Source organism: Mastomys coucha, unplaced genomic scaffold (genome assembly GCF_008632895.1).
Source record: "Mastomys coucha isolate ucsf_1 unplaced genomic scaffold, UCSF_Mcou_1 pScaffold12, whole genome shotgun sequence".
In the NCBI taxonomy this organism is placed as follows: domain Eukaryota; kingdom Metazoa; phylum Chordata; class Mammalia; order Rodentia; family Muridae; genus Mastomys; species Mastomys coucha.
In genome coordinates this window covers 18,978,861-18,989,960 of record NW_022196894.1, presented here as the reverse complement: position 1 = coordinate 18,989,960, position 11,100 = coordinate 18,978,861, and positions in this window count along the sequence as shown.

The following is an 11,100-nucleotide window of genomic DNA, read 5'->3' as shown; positions in this document are numbered from 1 at the left end:
TCTTTTGCTCAGTCAAAACAAAGAAAGTTTCTAAAAGATCTTTACTGAGAGAGAAAGCAGCAAGTGATTCCCAGCTCCTGCTTGGCTGTGTTTACAGCGTCAGCGCCTAAGCCCTGAATCTGGCTGAGCCAGGCTTTGAATCCGGTCCCGTGGGGCCTGGCACAGCTGCCCTATCTGGGAGTGGCTTTCTTTTCTTCCAGATTCTGATTTTGCTGCTGATCTCAGGGCTAACTGCCAATTTGTACAGTCCTTGCCGTCTACTGAGCCCTCAGATTGGACACCTTGCTGCTCCAGCCTGGACTACCCAGCAGCACTGTGCCCATTGTCCTCACTTAGAGCAAGCCTCCACTGTCATCCAGCCCCATACTATGCCTGGAACAGCTCCTGCCCCACCCCTTGGCCTTACATCACTCCACCCTTTAGGTCTCCAGTCTATTTGTAAAGCCATACTGAAGGCTATGCCTGACCCAGGAAATAACCCACTCCTCCCCAGCCCTGGTTATTCAAACGCTTACCACCTTCCTCCTCCAGACCACACACACCACCAACCACCATTTACTCTGATGACTCCATATCAGACTCTGGACTAGTCTGTCCATATCCCTATGGACTCTGCCTTCAAATGTCAAGTCCTAAGACCACCCACGACATGCTGAATCGTAATTTCTGTGGGTGAGGTTCAGAAACCAGCACTTTCAACAAACGCTCCAGAGTCCAAGAAGCACCACCCCAAACTGAGATTCCACACCTTCATACACACATTAGAGTTAAAACATTTACTGAGCACTTACTATGTGCCAGGAACTACTTTCTCATACTCACTTCTTGAACTCCTAAAACGGCATTTATCCATGAAGGAAGGCTAGGAAAGTTAGAAATAGAACCTAAGGTCTTGGAACTTCTGAACCTGCCATACTCTCTCTAGGACAAATGTGTAGACTGGCTCCACTCCCTACCACACACAGCACCCCCCAATCTAACCTCTCACCAATGAGGAGACCGAGACAGTGTTTGGGGAGGGGCTTGGCATCTCCTATGCCCAGAGTCTGTCCTAGACATATGTGAGCTAAGAGCCAGTAGCCACAACCAGCAAGACCAGGAACTTGGCAAATAGCAGTACTGGGGCTCTGGCAACCTTCAGGCCTGTGTGGTCTAGCCCTGGCTGCTATGGTGAGGAAGCCATGGCAGACCTCACCACCAAAATCACTGGACCCTGCCCATAGCCTCTACAGCCCAGCACGTGCAGCTCTGGGACCTAAGACCCCTGACAGGACCCTCCTGGAATGCCACAGCCAGAGAGCAGATGTGCTCAAAGCCTGCTCCAAAAACTAGTCTTCTTAGGAATCTGCCGCGGGGGTTGGGAGGGATGGAAAAACAACCCAAATACCATAACACAGAAAAGTGATCCAAATAAAAAGCAGCGACTGTGTATCTGGAAGGAATAAACTGAGGAGGAGAGGCGCGGATTGGTGCAGCGCGGCCATAAGGCTGCCAACCTTGGCGGCTTGAGGCAGGGGCTGGGTGGCGCCACCAACTGGCCACAGGGCTGCCCCAGCCAGGGCTGGGCTGCGGGAAGAGCAGACCCTGGCTGACTGAGCATAAGGAAGGCCTCTCCAGCATCCTTCCTTCCTGGGAATCCACCCACAGGGCATCCTGCAGCACCTAAACGTCTTCGGAAGAAGTGGGGTTCAGCAAGGGCTTTGGAGCCTGAGCCCCTGAGCAACCTGCCTGGAGGGTTCTCCCCCTAGTTCATTTAAAGGTCTGTTGGGACCTGACGCTTGCTTGTGTTTACCAGCACATGGGTGGTAGGGATGCGTTTTTTTTCAGGTTAGACCCATGGAAACATGGAGAAGATAGGACAGATTGACTTGGCAGACTGTTCTTATGATCCCTGATCTCCCGGCTGGAAAGGGGACACATTGTGCTTTTCCTGGGTACTTCAGACTCACAGAGCTGGTGTTAGCTGTGGGGAAGCTACAGCTTGAACTCCCCCTTCCCTTCAGAGCCAGGACTCCCATGTAGAATAGGGTGTCTGCTCACACTGGTGAGCCTACCTCAGGGGCTTAGCCCTGTTGCCATTTGACAGATGTGTAAAGTAAGGAGAAGGGAGTTAAGGAATCCTGAGAGCTGCTGGAGAGAGGTCTCGAACCATGTTGCTATGGGATATAGTGAAATGGACATTTCATCCCACTGGACAGGGATAGGGCAGTATTGTGGTGGGTGAGCCCAGTATGGGGGTGATGTCTAGACACCCTAGCAAGGAAGACTATACAGAGACACTGGCTGCGGGTGACAGGGACTCTACTTGGGCCCCAGGCAGAGCAGGAGGTTCAGAGTGAGCTGGCTGACTCCTGAAAGAGCTGAAGCCTCAGGGTCTGTGACTGCCTAGAGGCTAGAAGGGCTAATCAAGAGCCTGGGGTGCAATAGCTTGTAATCCACCCTGGGGTCATAAAGGGTACCAGCTAGGAGATCAGCAGAGCATACAGATAACCTTGGGAGCAAGCTGGGCTGAGAGGCCTAGGCCAGCCACTACATTGGCCCAAGGATAAACCAACAGTTATGACTGAGTTCTCCTCATACATGGCCCAAATGCTCCCTAATGCTCAGGGGGCTTCTAAGAGGCTTGACTCGGGGCAAGAGAGTTAGCTCGGGCTAAGAGCATTTGCTGCTCTTCTGAAGGGCCAAGGGTTCAATCCCCAGCATGCACATGGCCACTCACAACTGTCTGTAACTCCAGTTCCAAGGAATGTGACACCCTCACACAAACATACGTGCAGGCAAAACCACCAATGCAAATTGAATAGATAAAGAAATAAAAGTTTGACTCAAGTTTAGAAAGACAGCTGAGGAATGGGGTTCTGGGGTCTATTACTAGCTATGTGACCTCAGGGTAGACACTTACCCTTGCTCTGTTCAAGAGCCAAACTTAGGAGGAGGGCAGAGGCCACTCCCATGCCAGCCCTGTTCAGCATCATCCTGGCACTGCCACTGTATAGCCTGGGTCTGTGGTAGTGAGCAGCTCCTCGAAGTGCGCTGAGCCCTGATAATACCTTCCTTTAAAGACCAGCAGGAGTGGGTGTTGCCCTGTCAGGACTGTGGGCTTCTTCAAGGGCTCATACAAGGGCTGGTGAGTGAGAAATGAAGACCTAAAAGAACAAACCTCGGGCTGGAGAGAGCTGGAGAGATGGCTCAGTGGTGAAGAGCACTGACTGCTCTTCCGAAGGTCCTTAGTTCAAATCCCAGCAACCACACGGTGGCTTACAGCCATCTGTAATGGGATCTGATGCCCTCTTCTGGGGTGTCTTATAAAAAAAAAAAACTCACCAAGACATCTTCCTAAAGTGTCACCTGGCCATATGGGTCTTACAAAGAGCACGTCTTTATTGTACTTTTTCTTTAAATAAATCGAAGCGTTTTTTTAAAAATGTTTATTTATTTATTATTTTCTGTACATCAGTGTTTTGACTGCATGTATGTCTGTGTGAGGGGTGTCAGATCCCCTGAAACAGAAGTTACAGACAGTTGTGAGCTGCCATGTAGGTGCTCTTAACCACTGAGCCATCTCTCCACCCCTTGGTGCTTTTCTTGGCTCCTAATGCTTAGGGCTAGCCCTGACAGTCTCCAACAGTATTGAAAGAATTCTCTCAACAGCCTTTGGTCATTCACTCATTTAGATGACATGCTGAGCTGGAAAGCAAAAGCTACGAACTGTGAAGTGGCCAGACCTGGGCGGAGATAAGCACATTGCTATTCTGAGACCATCAAGAGAATTCTGCAGATGTCGTTGAGAAGGCACCAGCTCAATTCAGGAAGGAACAAGGAAACACACAGTTGCCACATTTGACTGCGCTCACACACTACACAGCCAGAGTGCCTTGCCCTCTAGGCCAGCAGTTTCTGTAAGCCTCATCACAGCCTGCTTGCCAGCTCGAGTCCACCTAACTTGTCCCGGAGAATCTTTGTCCTCTGGCTCCTTTCCTACCCACAAATTCCTTTGTCCGGCCTTCCAGAAGTTTCTTCAGGGAAAGCTCTCCACAAGTTCTAGCTGTCCCCCTCCCTGCTGCCAGCTCTATAAAGCAAGCTGACTCCTATGGGAGTTTTACATTTTGGGGAAGTGTGATTCATGGGGAAAGAACTCTTTCTAACCTCGGCTGTGACCCCCAAAACCTGTGGCTAATACTGAGTGATCTAAATCTCACAAAGCTCATAAACAGGAGAGCCGCTCGGCACGGAGCTGTGAAGAAGGGCCTCTGGCCAGCCAGCCCCTGCCTTCCCACTGGCACCACCGGCCCTCCTCTGAAACCCTGCACTCTGTTGGCAGCTCCTTCTAGGACCTACAGCCCAGAGCCCCTGGCTGGAAGGGATGTTTGCCAGGCCTCTGGTGGCCAGCCAGTCCATAGCTGGTCCCACAATCCCTGCCCCTCTGGTCCTGGCAAGAAACACCTCAGTTGAACAAGTAAGAGAAAAGCTGAGAAACAGGCATCTAAAAGGACAGCATTCTTGATGGGAAAAACAGTGGGACAGAAACACATTTGTGAGTTACAGATGGGCAGTCTGAAGAGGTTATGTCCATTACAGACATGGCTGCCACGGGCCTGACTCGGACTGAGGCATCTGGGAAGTTTCCCTGTAAAATATATAAGTCAAATCCATTTCTCCTCCCCATGCAAACAGTGTTTTGAGGAACTAATGTTACCAGCAACAAGTATGATGTGCTCCTTCCCTACACAGCACACCCTCTCCCATAGTAACCAAAGAGGCGATGTCTGTACAATGCCTTGCACAGTGCCTGACGTTCCATTCTATAACTACAATCATACTAGAATAGGAGGCAGCCAGGAGAGAACTGTTCACGGTCTAGAACCTTGTCTGAGAGGTCTGCCTGTTGCACTCCTGGGCCTGGGAGACCTGGGACTAGGGTTTCATGCCAGGAAGTTGACTGGCTGTGCTGGACATTTGTGTTGCTGCTGCTGCTCATGCTGAAAATAGAGCCTCTGTGCAGCTGGTCTCGAGGCGAAGGGAAGGGCAGTTGCAAATTTAACTGATGGTGGCTTCAGGACACACAGATGGGTATACCCCCTCCCCCACCTTATGCATCCCCATACCCGCCTCTGCCACTGCTTCCCATGACAATTTGGAAATCAAAGGCTCTTAAAACACATTTTCATCACTGCCCCCCTCCCACCTTCACCCCACCGATGAGTAGGTAGTCCTGAGCCATTTCTCTCCGAGGCAGGGGCATAAAGAAATATGCTAGGGGCCATCAGCTCCTCTGATTTTAGACAGCCTGCACTGGGCCACCCATTTTATCAGGGTGCTAACACGGCCCCTTGGCTTAGACTCAAAACACCTTGTGTGCTCGTGAGTGTAGGTGGCTGGTGTCTTGCTTCCTGGTAAACATTTCCTGAGATTCCCCCTCCCTTCTCCCACCCTCACTCCCATGACTGGGCTACACAGAAGAGAGATGAGGCGGGGGACTTTGTTTTCTGTCCCGAACGTTGAGGCTGGCTTTTGGAGAGGAGTGAGCTGTGTCCTGCCAAAGGCTACCTAATGGTGCAGGTGTGGAGCCAGCAAAGCCCCACACTCTTGAGCCAACTCCCTTAGCACCAAGGCCTCTCCAACTCACACCCAGCACCTGTGAAAATGACCTATTTCTGTGTTTGTATCAAATGTCCACTTTCTCCACTAAAAGAACCAAGAGGCTCTCCCTTCGACGTGTATAGGGGCTTCGGGCAGAAGGCGCCAGGGACTTTACACTGCTGGGCCTTCTTATGCTTTCATATTTTGGCAGATTTTATTTTGGTGCTGAAGATGGAAGCCGTGGCTTCCCACACGCTGAACAACATTCTATCGATGAGCTACATCCTTGCACACTTAATTGCAGGATTTGGGGCTAGGCGACAAGGTTTAACCGTTTGACTGTGTCATTGTTTACCCTTCTGAAACTAAGTGGTCTCGTCTGTCAACTAGAGAAATTATCACTCAGAGGGTTGCTGTGCTTTCCAAACTGGGGAGTGCCACATGACAAAAATTATTATCATCAGTATGCTGTTCAAGACTGTAAAAGTAGCCATTATACCCGGAAGTACGCTGTCAAACTCGTGTGTATGTGTGTTTCAGAGAAATACCTCCAGGCCCTCCAGCCTGGGGTCTGGCTCCTAGACATGATGTGAAGTGGAATGGTTAATAACACTTACTCTTTTGACTATCAGAGGCCAAGAGAGAGGGCCAGTGGGATGCTATTACAATCTTCACCCAGGAAAGAACAAGTTTCCCCCTCCCAGGGAAGGATGCACCTCACTCCTGAGGGATTAGAAAACGTCCCTCTGAAGCAGGCTTTGAATTCTCGGTCCCCAGCTTCCTGTCCTTTTTCTCTGCTTTCTTCTTGGACACAAACTGAACAGCTCTTTTGTACCACATAGTCTTACCATGATGTTCTGCCCAAGCACACGAGGCCAAGTGACCATGGGCTGAACTCTCTAAATTCTAGAGTCTAAAACCAGAAGCCAGGCAATCCCTTCCTTTCTTGTTTCTGTCAGACACTTGGTCACCATGGTAAAACTGTAACGCACCCCCACAAAGACACACAAAATCCTTAGAGGTAGGAATGGCCAAGTAGCCAGCCTGAATCAACGTGGCTCTCCCAAAAGAGGCCAGCTCCTCAAGTTGAGTCCAGAGTCTTCCTCTGTCCCAAGAGCTCAGAGGGCCAAGAAGACCAAAACCCAAGGAGTAGCTATTGTTTATTGAGCTTATGCAAGGCCCTTTACAACTGTTGTCTTTCATATGTTCCTTATCACAGCCCTGTGAGATGGGTTGTTAAGTTCTTTGTTGGCTGAGACACCCTCTGATGTGATTTTCCCAAGAGCCCTAATTTAGTAAGTAGTAAAATTGGACAGGACTTGAACCAGGGTGTAAGTCCAAAGCTTATAAGCACTCTACCTTTTTGTCTGCTTTATTTGGAGACTGGCCCACTTGGCAGATCAGGCTGGGTAGCTTCGAGGTGGAGTCCCCAACCACCCCCAAGAGGAGAGAGAACCACAGAGGAAAGGCATGTTTACTGTGGGCAGCTGTAGCTCTGGCCATCTGCCAGTACTACATACAACAGAGGAGGCCCACAGGGCTGCCCTGTCCCCAGCGCATTGAAAAAGTGTCAGGGTGCTGTGCACTAGCACTTGGGCTCCCAGGAGGATGTGTCATCTGCAGTGCTGGCTCCCCACCTCCCTTTCTGCTGCATACAGAGGGACAGGGGTCTGGTTATGAAGTTCACAGATGCTTGACCCTGGGCAGAGCTTAGGGGCAAGGAGGATGCCAATGCCCGACTGGCTGTGGGGCAAGCTTGAGTCATCACCACCGGGCAGTCTCTGTGAGCTCTCAGCAGCTCCATCAGTCCCGCCACCTCTCCCCTCCTTGTCACTTGGGAAAGCATAGCACACAAGGAAAGCTGGACACCCTCAGAACACAATATGGCCAAACGTTTTTGTTAGAATGGACCCCAGAGGAATTTCTTCTTATAATGCAGAAGTCAGTATAGAAAATTTGGCAAACAGGAAAATAATTCTGGCAAGACAATGGGAGGACACAGTTACTTGTCGCAAAGCCTAACGTCAATCCCTGGGACCTGCAGGGTGAACTGGGAGACCTGACATCCATGAGCTATCCTCTGACATCCACAGGATCCAGGGCACACATGTGCCTACACACACTCATACTTAGATAATTAATTAATCAATTAATTTTAAACAAGAAAGGATTGGCTGTAGTTTCATGAGATCCTGGTGACATTCTCATGTCCCTCCCTTGTCTCCTTTCTTTCTCTCTCTCCCTTCTTTATTTTTAAAACTGTTCTAATAATTGTAATAATTCTACTACTTCCAAAGGGGGGGCAGAGTGCCTACTCCTTTGAACTCCTTTGACTGTCTCTCTCTCTCTCTCTCTCTCTCTCTCTCTCTCTCTCTCTCTCTCTCTCTCTCTCTCTCTCTCTCACACACACACACACACACACACACACACACACACACACACACACACAGTCAGGGCCTTACTGTGGTCCAGGATGGCCTGAAACTCATTATGTGGCCTAGGATGACTTTGAATTTCTCATCTTTAGGCCTCCACCTCCTCAGTGCTGAGTTTACAAAGCACGTGCCACCACAGCTGACTTCAGTAATGCTAAAGAGTGAGTCCAGGGCTTTGTGAACGCTACACAAACCACTAACTAAGCTCCATCCTCAGCTTAAAATCCTGCAGGTAACTTCAGTCATGCAGGGGTGAGAACGTTTCCATTTAAGAGCATCTGCGTTTGCTAAAGCCATTGACAGTAGAACACTGAATCCCACTTACCAAACTTATCATAGAACCCCCTTTTGTTTTGGTTTGAGATGGGGAATCTCATTATGTGGTCCAGTTTGGCCTGTCAATCCTCCTACCTCAGCCTCCTAACTGCTGGGATTACAGGCATCCAATACCACCTATTTTGACAAGAATAAAATTACATGGACTCAGAGCTGGTCCAGAAAATCCAGACAGCTCTTGGTTGCAGCAGCTTAGGAGCGAAGCCTGTGGGAGGGGTGAGCACAATTAATGTGTGGCTTAGGCACCTGCCACCCACCCAGGAGCCCCTCAGAAGCATATCCATTTGCCTACGTGCTCCTACAGGACGTGGGCTGCCAACAGAGCTCATCCAGGGACCTGTCAGGAGCCCCTTCTCGGAGAGAATGTTAGGTTAGAAGCTGTGGAGGCTTTGCCATCTGCCTGCTGTCCTTTTGAGAACCTTCCTGCATCCGAGAGAAAACTGGAGGAGAGGCGGCCTCAGGTCCCAGCCACAGCTTGAAGAGTAGTGGTCTCCATCCTCCCAGAGCCTGTCCTGCCCACTGGCTGCTCAGCAGTCTTATCAGCAGGTGAGGTGCCATAAGGTTTGCTCACTACTTAACCAAAGCCCACCGACTGGATTAGAGGTCTGCTGCAAATAAGAAGGCTCCATATTTGTCCCCAGAAGTTTATATTGCATTTACGCAAGAGTTTGAAGCCAGTACCACCTGGTCTGGGACCGATAGCTCTTATTCTGAGGTCAGACTCACCTGAGGTCCATTCTTCCTTGACTCTTTTCCACTTATTGACGTCGGCCCCTCCCACCTTTCTAAGCTTGGCTTCATCTTTAGAATAGGGCTGGCCAGGTGTACCTTGCAGAGCTGTGGAGCAGAATAGAAAGGAGATGTATTAAGAGCCACACTTTGGATAGGTTTCACAAATTCTGGCTATCGGTAAAGTGATACAAAAACTGAAATACGAAAGGCCTTGCACATTCATCAGGGCACTGGGGGATGAGAGTGAACAGCATGCCTAGGGCAGTGAGTTTCACGCTCAGCTGTGCAGTAGAGTTTGATGCTGCCTGGGCCTACCGTGACCTGAAGAGGCCTAGGCATGGGCACATTAAAAACCTACCCAGATGACACACTGTCCCCAGGCTCAGGAGCTACTGTGTGAGGACATGTTTTGACCGTCAATCAAGAGGAAGGGGAAGGACAGGAACCCGTGCTATAACAGGCTTATACTATTCCCTTTCAACCCTCAGCTCCCCTGGTACTCCTAGTGACCAAAGCCACTTTCATTCAGTGTGGAAGGAAAGGAAACAGGTTTGCAAGGGGATTCACAAAGTATTACTGAAAGGGATCCATTCTCCAGCCCAGAGCACACCATCTGATAGAAACCCAGTGTGAGCTTCCAGTGGGAACCACATTATAGAGCTGCTGCATAAAAATAAATAAATAAATAGATAGATAGATAAATGAAACAAATAATTTTAAATGATGTATTCAGATGATATATTTTATTTAAGCCAATCTCTCCATAACATTACCATTTTAACATGAAAAAATATGTACACACACACACACACATTTTATTTTGGGTTTTTGAGTCAGGTTTCCTTATGTAACTTGGGCTGGATTTGAGCTTACTAGCCCTGCCTGGCCTTGAACACATGATCCTCCTACTTTAGACCCTAAGTGTTACCATTGCAGACAACATAAAAATGCTAGCTTACACTACTTTTTAAAATACCAAATTTTCAAAATCTGGTATGTATTTTACACAGCGTATCTCCATTGAGAGTAGTTATAAGTGGCTACCATATTAAACTACTAGGGTAGCTGAGGGGGGGGGTCTATGTCTGGATAGACCATAAGAAGAGCTGGGAAGGACCCATGCATAGGGGCTGAAGGGTTTCGGGTTAGACCAGTGGCAGCTGGAGTAACCACAGGTTCTTGAGAATTCCCTGCGGTATGTGAGGGGGCACTCCTGGCTGAACAGTTTGGAGGCTGTGCCCACAAGCTAGAACAAAACATCCCAGAATACTGGAGACCTAAGAGGGAACCCCTGTCAGGAGGGGCCGAGAGTGTTGGCTTCCCCACCTCACCTGAGACTAGAGGTCACTTAAGTAGGGTCTACAGTGTGTGAGCTTCCCTCACTGGGGAGGTGGACAGGTCATCCCGGTTCTGGTTGGAAGAAAGCTGTGGGGACCCTGAGGCTGTTTTATGGTTCTTCTGGTTCCTCTCTTGGAGGCAGTCACACCAGATCCTTCCTCTGCTCCCCCACCACTCCCTCGGCCCATAAAGGGTAATGAAGCTGATGTTAAAATAGTTACATGAAACCCACTCATTTGAAAGGGCACCTGCTTTAAAGGCCAAATTTCCTGAGCCCAGGTTTATACATTAAGCTACAGAAACCCCTAATTAATTCAGACCCCACTCACTCTGAATTTGGGAGAAATTCTGCCTCCGGCTGGTCTGAAGCCTTTCCTTTCCCACTATTGACGAAGAAACAGTTTGCTAAGCAAATAAATAGTTCAGGCAGGATCACAGAGGCAGGTCTGGCTCACTTCACTGTTCTCAAGAACTTTAAAAAGTCTTCTTCCCAGAAAGTTAATGAGGTCATTACAGCTGGTCCCTATCTTTACACATTTCTGTTCCCAAACTCCCTATGAACTGATATGGCTCTTGGAGTCTCACTGCGTTTAGCTTCCAACAAGGGACTGAGTGTATTACCGAGCACATAGTAGGTACTCAGTGTTTGCTGAACGAATGGAAGTAGACACAACACATA